The sequence below is a fragment of the Myodes glareolus genome, chromosome 12, assembly GCF_982192425.1.
Source record: "Myodes glareolus chromosome 12, mMyoGla1.1, whole genome shotgun sequence".
Taxonomy (NCBI): Eukaryota; Metazoa; Chordata; class Mammalia; order Rodentia; family Cricetidae; genus Myodes; species Myodes glareolus.
In genome coordinates this window covers 8566132-8582881 of record NC_142037.1, presented here as the reverse complement: position 1 = coordinate 8582881, position 16750 = coordinate 8566132, and the positions used below count along the sequence as shown (strand labels likewise).

Below are 16750 nucleotides of genomic sequence, written 5' to 3'. Positions count from 1 at the left end.
CCACCAGAACTGTGTCCCTCTGTCCCCTTTGTATGTGACCTCTGGTGTGTACCAGTGTACTCATTTTGCACTCTGCTAGTTACAAAACTGTCCTTGGTTTGCAGATGGACACCTAAAGTGAGGAAAGGAAGGGAGCTCATGGCCAGTCAGAGTGAGAGAGAGGGAGGACAAAGCGTCTGTAGTGGCTTGAAAGAAAATGGCTATTAAGAGGTATGGCTTCTTGGAGTAAGTACGGTCTTGTTGGAGGAAGTGTGTCACTGTGGGGAGTTGGCTGTGAGGTCTCCTTTGCTCAAGCTATGCTCAGTGTGGTAGATAGTTCACCTCCTGTTGCCTATGAATCAGGATATAGGACCCTTGGCTCCTTCTCCATCACCATGTCTGCCTGCATGCCACCATGCTTCACCATGACGATAATGGACTAAACCTCTGAAACTTTAAGACACCCCAATTAAATGTTTTCCTTTATTATATTAGAGTTGCTGGAATCGTGGTGTCTCTTCACAGCAATAGAAATTTTAACTAAGATGGCATCCATATCTGAGAATATGAATTTATGAGTGGCATTTGCCTTAGCAGTGGCACCTTGTGTCTTGGTCCTGAGACCCCTGGCCCCCGAGTTTCCAGCCCTAATATCGATGGCACTAATTAAGGAAGTATCCCTAGAAGCTCCCAGTGTTCTAAGAGTCTCACTTTTGATTGAGTCTAGAAACATCCCCACCTGCCTGCACTTTTCAACTTTTGTGAAGCTGACACAAACAACTCCTAGCAGCTATGACATGAGGCTTATGATAGGGACTTCACAGGGGAAAAACTAGATAATCAGAGATGAACAAAGAACTGTGGTTGGTGTCATCTGAAAAGGAAGTATGTTCTGGTTTACATGATGAGATTAAAATAAATTACACCCACTGTATCTAGCTTCAAAATGATAATTCTGCACAGACAGAGAGAAATCCTAGTATTGTTTCAATGTGGTTAAGCCTTGCAGCAGCATGCCTTACAATCTAATTTATAAGGTAAAGTCAGTTAGAGAGAGGTTGCCAGGCATCTCTGGTGACTTATCTAATCTCAGCTCTAAGACTGATGCTCACTTTTTCTGGAAGATGGAACAGCTTTACCCATGGCATGGAAAAGGTCAAGGGTGAGGTACTCTGGTCCCAGTTTTCTCTTTGCTCAATCTCTCTGAATCTGAATTCTGCTCAATGACACAAGAGCCCATTTATCAGGATGCTCCAGGAATCATTGTAGTAGTGCTGGCAGGTCCAGCCACTAGAGGATCTATAACTTTCCAATTGACATTAAACAACCAACTGGGTCCATGTAGAACCAAGCAGGTTGCTGACACAGGGATCAACTGGACCTTGTAGCAATTCCCTGACAGCTAGTTATAGAGGCTCTCCTGGGTCATTACAGTGCTTCACAGAACAATGTCACAGTTTGCTTGATTGAAATGGGCAGACCTCATTTGTCACGTGTTGCAAGGAGAGATAGGATAAGGGAGAAATAGAGATCTAGAGGCTTATTTTAGCTTAACTCGCCATTGCACTATGAAAATCTATAAACAGTATTTAATTCGCTATGGTGTCTAAAGATAAGTCTTTTTATTCTTATTCTTCTCGTGTTCTCAGTGGTTTTAGTGGTTGTCATTGTAGCAGAGGGACCAGAATATTTCACAAAGCCTCTGGTGCACTTCCCAAAGATATACAGCATTTTTATACTTCTGAGCCTAGAGTTTCCTCTCTCTGTCTCCCTTTGAGAGGATTTCACTCCCCAACTCCTGTGACTTGTTTTCTTGTAAATACAAGAAAATTCTGTAATTGCCTCATACCCTATGGTCCAGAGAGATCATTGTCATCATCAATCAGATTACATGCAGTTCAGAGACTTGAAGATGCCTGTCTTGATTCACAGACTTTGGAAGTGTCAGAGCTGGAATTTGAACTCTGGATGTTTCTGGCTGAAAAGTCCAGGTTCTTCCATACTGTACTATGAATAGTCTCGGATGCAGAGTTAAGGTGGCATTGGTTAGTCCTTTGATGTTTAATGTTCTTTCTCTCTTCTTAAAGAAATCTGTAAAGAGAGATGTTTGCCTCTTTGAGCATTTAATAAAATTTCTTAAATTCTGGGTGTATGGAAGCACCCTACCCTGCAGTTTTGCATTCCTTTCATAGAGTCTGTGGGACTCCTGAAGCTTGTCAATAGCTTAATTAGTCCCAACGATGTCTCTAGATCACACATTTGGGAAAGATTCCTTTATTTATTTATTTATTTTTAATTGAGTATTTCGGAGACTTTTTTTGAGAAATCTCCTTTGAGATCTTGAGGATTAGCAAGGTAAGCAGTGATGAGAAGCGGAGGATGGGCAGGACCGTGGAAAGACGGATAGAAGACAAAGGCAGACTGTCAGTCACATAACAAGGAATGTCAACACTGTTCACACCGTGACTAGGGAGTCCACACTGTTCACACCATGACTAGGGAGTCCACACTGTTCACACCGTGACTAGGGAGTCCACACTGCTCACACCGTGACTAGGGAGTCCACACTATTCACACCGTGACTAGGTAGTCCACACTGTTCACACCATGACTAGGGAGTCCGCACTGTTCACACCGTGACTAGGGAGTCCGCACTGTTCACACTGTGACTAGGGAGTTCGCACTGTTCACACTGTGACTAGGAAGTCAACGCTGTTCACACCGTGACTAGGGAGTCTGCACTGTTCACACCGTGACTAGGGAGTCCGCACTGTTCACACTGTGACTAGGGAGTCCACACTGTTCACACTGTGACTAGGGAGTCCGCACTGTTCACACTGTGAATAGTTACAGTGTCGTGAGCACCATCCTCAAGGACTTCCTTTCCAGGTCACTTGCTCGAGTGCTAGTTTATGTACTGTTTCCTATGAAGCCAGGGACTTATCCTCACTTATAACCTTGCTCCAATCTGACTCTTTATTAAGATCGGTGCATGTAGGGGAGGGATCATTGATTTCATTGAACTTTACTGGGCCTTTGTGGGCACTTCTCACTTGCTAGTGGCCTATCAGGGACCCCGCTTAACTCCCCAATTCTCTAGTTCCTATGGAAAAGAAAAGCAGGTTGCCTCATGAGTATGGGAGTCAGTTATGCCCAGAGGGAAACTAGGTGGTAGACACTGGAAGGTTTGACTAGTGGGTAAAAGGGTTACATCTAAGAGCTTAGATGATTTATTTTTTTAATTTTTATTTATTTTATTTTATGTTTTGAGACAGTGTTTCTCTGTTTAACAGTTCTAGGTATCCTGGGACTAGCTCTTGTAGACCAGGCTGGCCTTGAACTCACAGAGATCTTGCCTGCCTCTGCCTCCCCAGTGCTGGGATTAAAGGCATCCACTACCACCACCAAGCTATGGGCTTGGATGATTTGAAGCTTGAAAGCTTTCTATCCCACCAAGAAGGGAAGAGATAGACATGATTAACCTCATTCACTCTTTTAGTATCTATTCCATCGCTATGACAAATACAAATGCCAGAAGAGCATCTTAAAGGAAGAAGGGCATATTTTGGCTCATGGCTTCAAGAGATGCAGTCCACGGAGGCAGCGAAGGCATGGTGACAGGAGTAAGCACAACGGGGCAGGTCATACCGAGCCAGAGGAGCAGGAGGTGAAGCAGGATGGAGCTCTGCACGCCTTTTGCTTTCTTTCGCTTCCTTTCAGTTCCCAAACCTCTCCGTCCATGCGATGGTGCTGCCCACATTCAGAACGGCTCTTCCCTCCCAAGTCTTTGGAAATGCCTCTCAGAAATGTGGAGAGGTGTGACTCCTGGTTGACTCCAAGTCCAGTCAAACAGTCAGTGCAGACCAGCTACCCTCCTCCGTCTTTTTATGGGATGAGAACATACCCTGAGACAGACCCCTCTTCCAGTGACCCCCTGATACACACAAAATGATCTGAATTCCTGCCACCTCTCCTCAGCTACAAGTTCCCTGCTGTCTTGAAAGTAAGTTAAAGAGAAAACATTTTCTCCAGCCTAGTTCTAATGAAGTTAGCTTTTCCATCACAGATCCTGCTGGCCAGTTCTCAGCGACACCATAGCAGAGACCTGAATCCTTAGAGAGCCAAGGGTGCAGATCCAAGATCCTTCTGGCCAGTTCTCAGAGACACTCTAGAAGAGACCTGAACCCAAAGAGAGTCCATAGGTGCAGATGGCTCTGCCAGCTCGTATGGACACCTGGTCAAGGCAGAGCTTGGAGCAACTCAGCCTAGCATCACAGCACAGCTTTGGTGGCCCAAAGGAAAGGACATTTACCTCTAAATGCTCACCCCACGTCCCACAGCCTCTGCCAGTCAAGGCCACAGAATTCCATTCCTGACTTCACATTTTTCTTTCACTTCTAGAAGCAGTTCCCTTGGTCCCACTTTTGGGTTCGTGAATATATTTAAAGTTTTATGTCGATGACTATTGTACATAGGGTACATAGGTAAAATTGGTAAGTGTTTACAACACACTCTGGTGCCGTGACATGCCTACACCCAGGAGCACCAGATGGATATGGAGGGAGTCTATATAGGTGGGTGTCACCCAAAAGAGAAAAAGAACTAAATTTAAAACAGAGATTGGGAACTGGCACGTCTCAGCATAAATGAGGTTTCTTTTTTAACCCAGTTCGAAAGTTAGCACACCAAGCTCTACCACAGCGCTGGTGTTGGGTTTTACAACAGTTGAGTTGGTAAAAGAGCCTGACCTGTTCCTCATATGTGTGAAAACATCTGCAGAGTACACCTGCACTATGTGCCCGTGTGTGTGAGGTGAGTGCGTGTGCACACACACCTGCACTATGTGCCCTAGTGTGTGTGAGGTGAGTGCGTGTGCACACACCCCTGCACTATGTGCCCTAGTGTGTGTGAGGTGAGTGCGTGTGCACACACACCTGCACTATGTGCCCTAGTGTGTGTGAGGTGAGTGCGTGTGCACACACCCCTGCACTATGTGCCCTAGTGTGTGTGAGGTGAGTGCGTGTGCACACACACCTGCACTATGTGCCCTAGTGTGTGTGAGGTGAGTGCGTGTGCACACACACCTGCACTATGTGCCCTAGTGTGTGTGAGGTGAGTGCGTGTGCACACACACCTGCACTATGTGCCCTAGTGTGTGTGAGGCGAGTGCGTGTGCACACACACCTGCACTATGTGCCCTAGTGTGTGTGAGGCGAGTGCGTGTGCACACACACCTGCACTATGTGCCCTAGTGTGTGTGAGGTGAGTGCGTGTGCACACACACCTGCACTATGTGCCCTAGTGTGTGTGAGGTGAGTGCGTGTGCACACACACCTGCACTATGATGTGCCCTAGTGTGTGTGAGGCGAGTGCGTGTGCACACACACCTGCACTATGTGCCCTAGTGTGTGTGAGGTGAGTGCGTGTGCACACACACCGGCACAGCTCTTGTTTTCTCTCCTTTCCCATTTTATCCTGGGTTATTGGTAAACACTTCCATGTTTTCATTCTTGCAGCTTTTGGAGAACAGAACTAACTCACTGAAGGCAGGGGATTCAAAGGTAGCCAAGAAATATGCTTACAAAAATAATTAATTAAAATAAAATCAATTGAAAGAATAAGAATTACACATGATAACATTCACCTGTAGTGCAAGTTACAGGGAGGGCTGAGGCAGGAGGAGCTTGTGAACCCAAGAATTTAAGGCTGCTCTGGAAAGTATAAAAAGACACAATCTCTAGTAATTTAATAAGCAAATAAATCTCATGATGAGTGTCTTACTGCAGCCTGACTACCAAAGTTTTTGTTTCTTGATGAAACTTAAAATAAATCATCCATTTTTTGGCTAGTGCTAACTTTGATTAGTAAATTTGAGTAATTTATATTTTAAAAAACTGAGCAAATGGTTATATATTACTTATATGTAATTGCAAAACACTTGACCTGAAGCCATCTCGTGTGATGCTGGTTTTTACTAGGCTGAGTGACATAACTGTGGAACCTCCCAGAAGGAAACTGCTCCGTTTTCACAAGTGTGGAACTGAGGAAAGAAGCTTCAAGGGATTGTCGAGGGTTGAAAATAGCCTGATTTGGTGTCTGGTTCTGTGTTCCAGTCTTAATCTCTTACCCAGTCCTCTTCCTTTTCTCCGTCCACTCTATCAGACTCTGAAATTGATGGGTTGATTCATTGATATATTTGACAGTTTCCTACATTTATATTATGATACATTTTTACACACCCCACTCTGCCTTCCCAACTCCCTTCCCTCTGGTTCCCTAGCTGGAGCCATTCTTCTCAGTAAGTCTCCTTCCTACGTCCCTGTTTTCTTTTTGTGTGTGGCCCAGTTTTCTTGTAATGGAAACAGTATCTGATACAAGCAAGCAAAGAGTTTGTTTGAGCTCTCAGTGTTAGGACACAGAGCATATTTCTGCGGTGACTGGGGCATTTGATGCTGGAGTGTGAGCAAGCTGTTCACACCCAGATCAAAAAGGCAGGAACCAGCTGAAGAAGGAAGTGAGATAAGGTAACTCTCAGTTTCTTCTCCTAGTGACCATCTTAGCTAGCCATGCCTCCCACCCCAATGCTTTGCACAACACCCCAAAATAGCCAGCTGAGAACACAAACCTGATTGAAACATTTTACATTGAAAAGGATAATGTCTGGGGATGAAATGAGAGATTTACCAACATTTAAAAGCAAAGTGAAACAGGAGAAGCCTGGATGGGAAACTGAGGAAGAATGTGACTGAGAAGACGAGGGAGACAGGAGGCCAGACAAGAGACTGCTTTCGGGAGGCAAGAGTGGCTACTAGCCAAAGGCTGGGAAGACAGGAGCTCCGAATTCCCTGTGGAGTTTACACGTGGATATGGTCAGCATCTCTGATAAGTGAGTGCCGCCAGGCAGACTGAGCAAGGAGCCCTTGTCAGTCTTCTGGAAAGAGGCCACTTTACGTGTTGACACCAGAGCTCTGGAGTAAGGGATATTTGCTGTGGCAATTCCGACAGAGCAGGCTGGGTTCATTTAGGGGAGCCTGGTCTCTCGTGTGAATAAAGGAGGTGCTTGCCTATGTATGAGTGCAGAGTGGGTGGCTTGCCAGTGGGAAAAAGCAGAGCCTGGTTCAGTCTCTTGCGTGACTTATTTTTTTGGCACAATCACCTGAGCATCAGCTGAGCTGGTGGTACAGGAAGGGACCAGGAAAGAGAAGGGCTGTGGTTTAGGTAATGATCTGTGCCCTGCATGCTCCTGTGTTGGTGTCTGGTCTTTAGATGATGCTGAGAGGTGGTGAGACCTTTCAGAGATGGGGCCCAGTAAGAAACCACAAGAAGGTCACCCTTCCCAGTGTTCTAGCACATTCTCCCACTACTGTGGTGCCATCCTCCTTAAGGACCTCATCGGAGTGGAGCTGATGCCAGTGTGATGCCCGGAGCCTCCTGAACTGCAGTAGTTGATCATTATACAGCACCCGGTCTCGGGTAATTCATCATGGCCACAGAAACTGGAAAAGTAAAAACAAATAGTTGCCTTGGAGACTTGGAAAGCAAATCAATTTGAGAAAATGGCAGTTTGACCATTAGTACTGAGGAACTCATTGAAAGTAAAACCAGTCACTCAGTCTCTGTAGCCTTTCCTAGAGATTTTCAGATCCTCACGTACTGCTGTAGCATGGGCTTGCAGAAATGTCCAAGGGGGACTATGAAGTAGGGCCCAGAGCTGAGAGTTGCCAGCTGGGGAATCGAGGACTTGCAGGCTGCTCAGAGATCAATCAAGTAGGAGACATGAACAGGAGAGCACGGATGTTGAAGAAAGAATAGTTAGGAATGCCTCAGTTGCTGCTGCTCGCCTCATCCAGCCTAGGGACCAGGATTGCCTGCAGTAAGGTTTGGGGCCATAGCCAACTAAAGCAGTAAAGGCTGAGATAACTCCTTTCTGGTGGTCTGGTGGTGGAGAGCCATGTCCCTACTATGAAAAATGGCAGGTGTTAGTATGCCCATGAAAGACAAGAGCCTGGAGCTTCCTTCCCAACCATCATCTCTAGGCCACTTGTAATAAATAGTGTGCATGACATGAAGTCCTTTGGTACCCAGTTTCCAATGAAGTGGTTTTTTTTTTTTTTAATTGAGAACAGCCATGTAGAAATGACAACTTGGGGAACCCACAGTCCATGCTGTGCTTCAGGGACAGCTGCTTGGTGGTTTGGGTTTTGGAGTTGTCCAGCTTCCTTCTCCTCCAGAGTTGGTGCTCCAGGTCATCATTCTCTAGGGTTAGATTAGCAGAGAGTGAGGGATGCTGGCAGCTGCTGCCCAGAGCTCCGGCCTTTGCTGAGTTCCGCACAGGCAGGCCAGGGGGTTGTTTCTTTGCCGGGTACCCCGTGAATGCCACCTCGTTGTTTCACATCATAATTGTATCATTACACGTCATAACAATGGGATCTCAACAGTTATTATTGCACGTTCTAATTATGTGATTACTCAGTCTTTCACCAATTATATAATTAGATTTAATTATACCAATTGCACAAATAAACGATAGTCAACTACAAATTACTTAAAATAAAATCTAGAACTGTGCATATGTCGGCAGTTACTCTGAAAACAAGACTGGAAAACAAAAGACTGCGTCTAGAAACCAGTTTTCAAGTGGAAGGAACTGTATGACCTGGGTAAATCTTCAAGGGTAATGGTAGGGAATCAAGTCATCCTGAAGTTTTTCTTAATCATATTTTCCTCCAAGAAAATATGGAGGGTACTAACCAAGTGCAGGATGCCACCATATACCTTGTGCCCGGATTTATTCCTCAGCCTACATGGCTTACTGAGAAGAAGGTAAGGAAAACAGCGGAATGAGGAAAGAGGCTGAGGAGAATGTGTGTGGCAGGTACAGTGGAATGGGGGATGGGAAAGAACAAGCATTACACTTAGTGCTTAAAAATCATACAGTGTATTCTGAGGGAGAGCACAGAATCCTGCAAACATAGCTCCAGTTGATAAATTAACCCTTGGCCTTCCTTCCTTTCCTCTTTCTGGTATTTCCAACTTTCTCTTTGCTTCCCCTTCAGTTGTTCCCCGTGAATAGGAAGTCCAAGTATAGATGCCAAGAATGGCTACCCAGATCCCAAATCTACACAGGCAGGGAAGGAAGGTCTGTCATTTGCAGTAAGGACTCTGAAGTCCTGTATTTTGTACCGATACCCTGAGGTCAGTATTCTCTTGAGTTTCCTTTGAGTATAATTTGTGAGCTGAAATTTGAATAGGCAGGCAACTTGGTATCTGGTCCTGTGATACATGCTGTACTTACAGTTGTTTGCTTTATAATCTTGGAGGTTGGGAGAATTTGAACTTGGTACCATACCACCCTCCCCCTTCACTGTGGAAACATGTAACCTAGAAGCATGATATTTTCTGGAGAATAGGTATTCTCGGGCTTAACTCTCAGAGCCAAAATAAACACAGCAATATCTAGGGTATGAAGCAAAGTTGATAGAGGGCTTGCTGAGTGTGCATGAGGGTGTGGGTTCAATCTCCAGCACTATAAAAAGATACAATGATGTCTATATAGAATGAAATATAAGTTAGTCCCCCAAAGAATGAAATCTGGTTATTTGCAGCAACATGATAAATCTAGTAAATATTATGTGAAGTGAAATAAGTCATGTACTAAATGATCAATATTGCATGTTTGTGCTCATATGCAGAAGCCAAAAAGTTTATTTTATAATCAAATGATGATTTCTAGAGGCTGGGAAGAGTGAGGTAAATAAAAGGAGGCTAGTCATCAAAAGCAGTCAGATAGGAGGAGTAAGTTCTGGTGTCCCACTGTGTAGTGAAGTAACCAGCTCACAGTAACCTGTGGTGATCTACAGGAGAGAGGGTCAAAGGCTACCAACATAAAAAAATGAACAAGAGGAAGAAATGCTAATGACATTGATTTGACCTGTGCCCGTTGGACTGCAAGCTATGAATATGTGCATTTAATACACGTTAATGAAGACAAGAGTGACCACTGCCCTACACCTAATACAGAGCCGTTGCCTACACAGCCTCTGTTCCCTAAAGGAGAATAAAGAGTCTTCATTGTTAGGTGGCTGGTAGGAGCATATCTGGACTAGTGGGCATGCCACAACTGGACTCTACCAAAGAGATATGATTGCTAGATACTATTAAACACATATATACTTAGGGAAATTTACCCCGCTGAGCACTGCTGAGTACTAAGAACCACCAAGTACCACGGTTAATTAGCTCCTGCCCTGGGATTGTCACAAAAGTTGACAGGATATGGATTGGTGTAAAAGTACACATAATATCTGGCATATGCAATAACATGGTTACAGAAATAAGCCTTGGTAGTGTGTCACAGTAGGGGTGCACCCTACTTTGTTAACTTCATGCATGAGTGAAAAATTAACAAGCTGTAGAGCGGCAGTTGCACATGTGAGGGGGAATATGCTTTTAAGTCGCAGAGGCATGCCTTCCCCGGCATGTTTGTTCATGTGTGCCTCTGAAGAGGACCATGGAAGTTAGGCAGCTTTTCCTCTGGATGGATGTGTCCACCTGTCCTCTGGTCTTTGCCGTGCTCTAGGATGCTGTCCCACAGAAGGCTTTCAGTTTTGCATGCAGATTTGTCCAGTGGGAGGTCAACACTGGAAGGTGGAGAAATGCCATGAAGATGGAAATCTGAGCAAGCAAATCCTGGAAAAGTGAGACTTAGAGAGGGGGAAACCACAGCTCACGTGTCTTTCTTTAATTCAAAACCTCTGCACCAGAACCAATAAGGAGAAACGGATTCTTACTGGCAGTATTGCAACTGGCTGGTGTTCTGGTGTCCACTTTGTTAGGAATTGGGAAGGTGCAGAACAGAAGACGGACCAATGCCTAGTATGAAGCAGCCACAACTATGTTCTAAAGGCCAGCAAAGTGGCACCAGCTGGTTATACACCGGAGGTGAATTTACCTGCAGATGCAGTCTGCATTCCTGATTCTCAGCTCAGAGCTGGCCATCATCCCTGGTTAGCATTTCTCAGCAGCTGTCAATGGAAATATTCAAGCGGCATGTAGTAACAGACAGAGCTCTCAAGTCTCTTTTGGACCACTGTCTGCTTAAGCACTTACAGGATACCTGCAAGCCTGTGTTTCATAGGTTCAAGTCTGCAAACACTTTGTGTTTGTGGAAGAAAAGCAGCATACCTCAAGGAAGCATCAATGAAGAGGGGTGAAGGAACTGCCACATGCCCAATACCAACCAGGTAGTCAGTGGCTACTGTGGCTATTCATACACCAGGTGTCCATCCAGATGATCACAGTCAGGGCCAGGCCTAGCTGTCGGTCATCGGAGGCTGCCCTTTCATTTCCCAGCCACCCAGACCCAAATAATCAGACAAAACCTCTATCAATTACAACATTGTTTGACCAAGAGCTCAGGTGTATTCCTAGCTAGCTCTTATATTTTAAGTTAACCCACTTCTATTATATTTTACTATAAGGTTCGTGGTTTACTGGTAAGATTCTGGCATCTTTCTCCTTCATCAGCTACATGGCGACTACCTGACTCTGCCATCTTTCTCCCCTCATTTAGTTTAGTTTTCTCACCTACCTATATTCTGCCCAGGCATAGGCCAAAGCAGCTTCTTTATTAACAAATGATACTAATATACATAGCATACAGAGGGGAATCCCACATAAGAATTCCCCTTCACATTCACATTCACATCCCTTCATTTGAAGAATAAAGGGAACTAGAGATGTTGAAGTCATGTGGATAGTAATGGAGACCAGAAATGGAGCCCAGGGTCTGAATGAGTACTTCATAATCCCGGGTTGTCACGTTTTGCTAGAGTCTAATATCTGTGGGACTCAGAGCAGTATCAACTCAGACATATGCAATGCCAGCATAAGCATACTTTTTAAATGTGGATAAACACTGACGTGATGACGTTCTTTAGTTAATTGTACATAATATGTAGTAGATCCTGGGACTAACATGGGCCAGACTCTCAATGTTTTCTTTGCCAAGTCTAGATAATCAATTAACAAGGAGATAATTCTGTTTTAGTTTGAATGAGACTGTAAGTAATGGCTAAATATAACTCAAAATTAGATGTTAGATACCCTTCAAAACACATAATAAAGATGATTCAATTAGCAAATGGCTCCTGTTGGTATCAGAGAAATGAAACTTCTTTCATGTGTTACAAAAGTTGTGTATAAACAGAAACTGGAGTGAGAGCTTCCTCATGCTGGTACTGAGACCTGACAGGGAAAGTACTTGAAAACTGATAATGATCAGAAGTAGCTTTGTATAATTTGGAGAGGACTTTAACATCCACTTCTTTTCCTGTATTCCTTGCTCTCTTGCCTCTGTCTATTTATTTGTTTAGGATAGTTTCTTTCCAGAGCACTTACAGGCTCAAAGACACATCTAGGCTTTGGAGAAAGGTTTCTGCTTTCGTGGAGCTTGCTTTTCAGTCGAGACAGCCAAAACTTGGCATTTGGAGAAAATGACAGAGGATCGCTGTGTCTCGAGCTTTGTGGGGAAGGGGGAGATTTGGGATGGAAACTTATGCAGATCAAGGGTTGCACTTTCTATCTAGACCTTCCCCAGGGTCGGTAGAAGCTTTCTGTTCAACAATGATGACAGGAAGTTGCCAATACCTGCCTCTCTTCCTGGGAGCACTGTCTCAGAACTTGTCATAGTCTGAGTAATTTCAGATCATTCCTGCTCAGTAAATGTTACACTATCTCTCTCAAGTTAAAAGAAAAAAATTTCACGTTATGTTGATAATGTGGAAAGCACTTTTACTGAGTGAACAATGAGTTTAGGGCATGATGAGATGAATACAGTTTTCAGCTTCACACAGTAATTGGGCTGTCCCAGTTTGCAGAGGAAAAGTATTTTATAGAATATGATCCATCTTAAGATTTAAATAAAACCATGAGGTCTCTCTCCTCATGGTGATTTTTCGTTCATTTGCAAATAGCTCTGAGCTGGGCTCCTGGAGCTTGCAACATGATGTCATGCTTCATTTGAGCAACAGTAGTGTACGAGTTCATACCATTTTGTTGTTGCTCCTGATAAATGAAGATAATTAAGAACTTCCTGCAGGGGAGATACCATGATCACGTAGGTGGTTTTCCCAGGGCGAGGCTCACCCATTGCACTTGGGGTGTGTTGACCCCTGCGATTTCCCCAAATGCGGGAAACTCGACTGCATAATTTTTGTTAGTGGGGGACTGCGTTCGCGCTCTCCCCTGAAAAAAAAAAAAAAAGAACTTCCTGAGTTGGACTCCTTTATCCAAGAATTAAGGTCAACATTGTTAATTCTCTACTCACAATAATTACAACCAGGCCTTTTAGAATTGCCTATCGACAGCACATTATTTCAGGAGCCAGTGAGAACTTCAAAACCTTTATAGTAATTTTAAAAAATAATCCTGATTTATACATTTGACACTTAGGAAAAGTGATGACGTTCTAAAGAGATGACTCAGTGAATGAAAGACATTGCCACATAAACATGAAGATCCGGGTTCAAACACTAAGAGCCCAAAATCTTGAATTTGTAGTGTGAGAATCTGTATTCCCAAAGTTCTTACTGAATAGGGAGGAAGAGTCAGGAAAATTGCTGGAAGTATGTAGGCCAGCCAGGCGGATGTGTGCAGGGGAAAAACCACAGAGAGACCCTGTCTCAAACAGGGTAGAAGATGAGACTTGACATGTGAGGCTGACTTCTGACCTTAAGCATGTGCTATGACTTGTATGAGCTCACATTCATACACATGAAACACACACACACACACACACACACACACACACACACACACACACTCAAAGAAAAAGTAGGAACCAAAAGAAACTCTCCGTCAACATCAGTGACAATTTGAGAGTACAAATGAGATGGAGAAGTCAGCATTTAATGGCCTCTGTGTTTGAGTTCCCTAGTAGAACCCCTGTCATCTGGTGTAATGAGAACTGCTGGGGGTTTTCTTCATCTATGTAGGATACATAGGATCTGATAGATTTTTGTAGGCTACAGTTCTTCATATTCAACTTGAATAAGTAGGCATGTCAGCTTCCATCCAACAAGCTTGGTGTTTTCCCAAGGAGACTCTGCATGTCCAAAGCCTCATCTGAATCCTTTGCCATGTCTATTTTTCTAAGATATTTTCCCACTACTTCTTGGATCCTTGGCTCTTGTGCTGGATGCCTGAAGAAGTGGATCAGTAAGATAGACCCAAGTTGATTTCCTAACATCTAATGTGCGCACATCTCTAGAGTTTTAGCTTATGCTTCCAGTGTGGTTGCTGTCAAGTTTGGGTCTATCTTTCTGAACTAAAGCACAGATACACAAAAAGTAATTGTAGTTTAACTAAAAGGGAGGCGTGTCTCTTTTTGTGTTCTTTAATCCTAATTTGCCTGGTTTATATCTGTCCAAAGAAGAAATGGTTATCTATTAATTTAAGAGAAATTAATTTAGTATTATGTCAGATAATGATACAGATACCAAACTCCTTGAAACAGACTCTCCTAATACAGGATTCAAAATCTGCCCAGGCATCTCAGTGTGTTGAGGTTTCTTTGCTGGGAAGAACAGATGGATTTTTTTGGGTGGTGAATGTTTCTACCTACAAGGTCATTCTCACCTTTCAGCTTCAAGTGTGTTGTCTGATAGGTTAAAATAACCCATACTTACCCTGGGACATGGGAGATGTCCATAATTCAGTCTCTTGAGGTTACCACATCCTCTGGGGTGGTTATTAATGTGGGTAATGCAGACATCACATAACTCAGGTTTAATCTATTCATGATTCTACTTGAAAACCACTTTGGAAGATTTGGGATTTCTTGACTGAGTTTAGCACCTCATGGATTATGGTCTGCTTTCTAAGGTCTTCCAATTTTCTCCCTCTGTCCTTTCATTTCTCTCCTTGACTTTAAACCCTTATTTGGGGACTACTGTATTGCCTCCTACACCCTGATCAGAGGGCTACAGATGCAATAGAGAAGGGAGAGACAAATACACACAGATTATCGTATGTCAGTGATGAATGCTGGGAAAGAATCTCAGATGGCAAGAGGAAAAACTCAGAGAAGGGCTCAGTGAATTCTAGATGAGAGGAGGATGCAGGACGGCCTCCACGGGCTGTGTGTAACTCAAGCTCCCCTAGAGGAGCTCAGCTCCGCTGGATCATCACGCCCTCTTCCGGCCTCCACAGGCACTGCACAAGCAGAGTGCACAGGTATACATGTAGGCAAAACACAGTTTAAAAATATCTGTCCTTCCCTGTTTGACTTTAGTGTATTGAAGAGCCAATATAATGTCTATTCATGGCTTAAAGAGCAGGCCTATTGAAAATCAGTCAGCTGGTTTCTTTAGAAAGCCTGTATTGAGCTCCTGTTGCAAGCTACAGAGATGCATGCCAGCATCTTCTGCCTCAAAAACACATTAATTTAAGTAAAAGCATCATTTACTTACCACATGGATTCTTAAGAGATAATCTCTCAATACAAAATCGGCTCTCAATAAACAAAGCCATTAACATACTACGCTAAGGTAACTCCTAGGGTGAAGAAACCATAGTCATTTCCTCAGGGAAGCAGATGCCTGCCAGCACGGAACTGAACATTGACTGTCAGTCCCACACAAAGCTACCCTTATGCTTGCTATTCAGGTTTATCTTTTTCCTTGCCTAAAGTTCAATACTCACCCCAACTTAGAAGCCAAAAACTGACACATACCTAAGATGCAAGAAGATAAGAAGATCTACTCCCAGGAGGAGAATCGGAAAAGGCTCTGACAAGGAAGGTCACTCGTGGAATCTCATATAAGCAGCAAGGTAGAAGGAGAGACAGGCAAAGTTTCGAATATAGGCATCTCACAACACCTCCCACCATTGCCCGTGGGCCGCATCTTCTCTGTCTACACTTGGTCTGCCCATTACTGTTGGAGGTAATGTCAAGGCCAAATATGAAGTCATGAGGATGAATCCACAAAGAACAAGGCCACGGTTTTCATCTTTCTGTGAGAGACGAAGGGAAAACAGAGAAACGTGCAAAGCCCACGTGCTCCTTGAAGTGAAGCGGTGGTCAATGACCCAGGGCCTTCCTGAAGACAGGACAGGTGCCACTGCTGCTGGCCGCCTATAAAGTCACCTACTTTCAAAAGCCTGGAGCTTCCACTTTTCTCTGTTTAAATGATAATCAGCCAGCACAGCTTGATCTGGCACCAAACAATTTGCTCATTTAAAGCATTTCCCTAAGAGTTAGGAAACTTCTGCTGTTGAACTTCCATGTTACAACTACTTTTTAAAAGATTGTCTTAACCACTGACTAAGAGAGGGATCCCAGAGAATTAGCAAGCTGCAAAAATTTACACCTACTAAGGACTGGTGGCTGCCTTGCCTCTGTTTGGCTCCTGTGCTGGCACCTTTCAAAGGCAATACATCTGGTTGTGAAAACTCAGCTCAGTGGTTGTAACTCAAGCTGGAAACTGAACCTGTGTCTGCAAGAGTAAATTTGCTGGATGATAATTTTATTTTACAGTAGCTTACTACCCACAAGAGAATCACAAAACCTGCATAGCATTTTGGCGTGCACCACCCCCATGTCCAATAATTCTGTTACATAGCTGTTCCGTACATACACTAGGAAGCTGGGGCACACGCTGTGAATGTGAGGGGGTTTGCCAGCTGTCTTCTTATTTTGCTTTGTTCTGTTTACCATATAGATTGATGGTGTTTCGTCCCTAGTTAATTTGTGCCACCAACTCCTTAGTCA

At 43.9% G+C, this 16750-nt stretch overlaps 1 protein-coding gene and 1 non-coding gene across 17 annotated transcripts in view; both read left to right on the top strand.

Annotated features, from left to right (window-relative positions):
* Window positions 1-16750, top strand: part of Kcnma1 (potassium calcium-activated channel subfamily M alpha 1) — a 720864-nt gene that overhangs the window by 385956 nt on the left and 318158 nt on the right. The gene's annotated exons all lie outside the window — the stretch shown is intronic.
* LOC148120093 (U1 spliceosomal RNA) lies at window positions 13066-13227 on the top strand. The gene has a single exon (XR_015734656.1). It is a non-coding gene; the product is annotated as a U1 spliceosomal RNA (small nuclear RNA).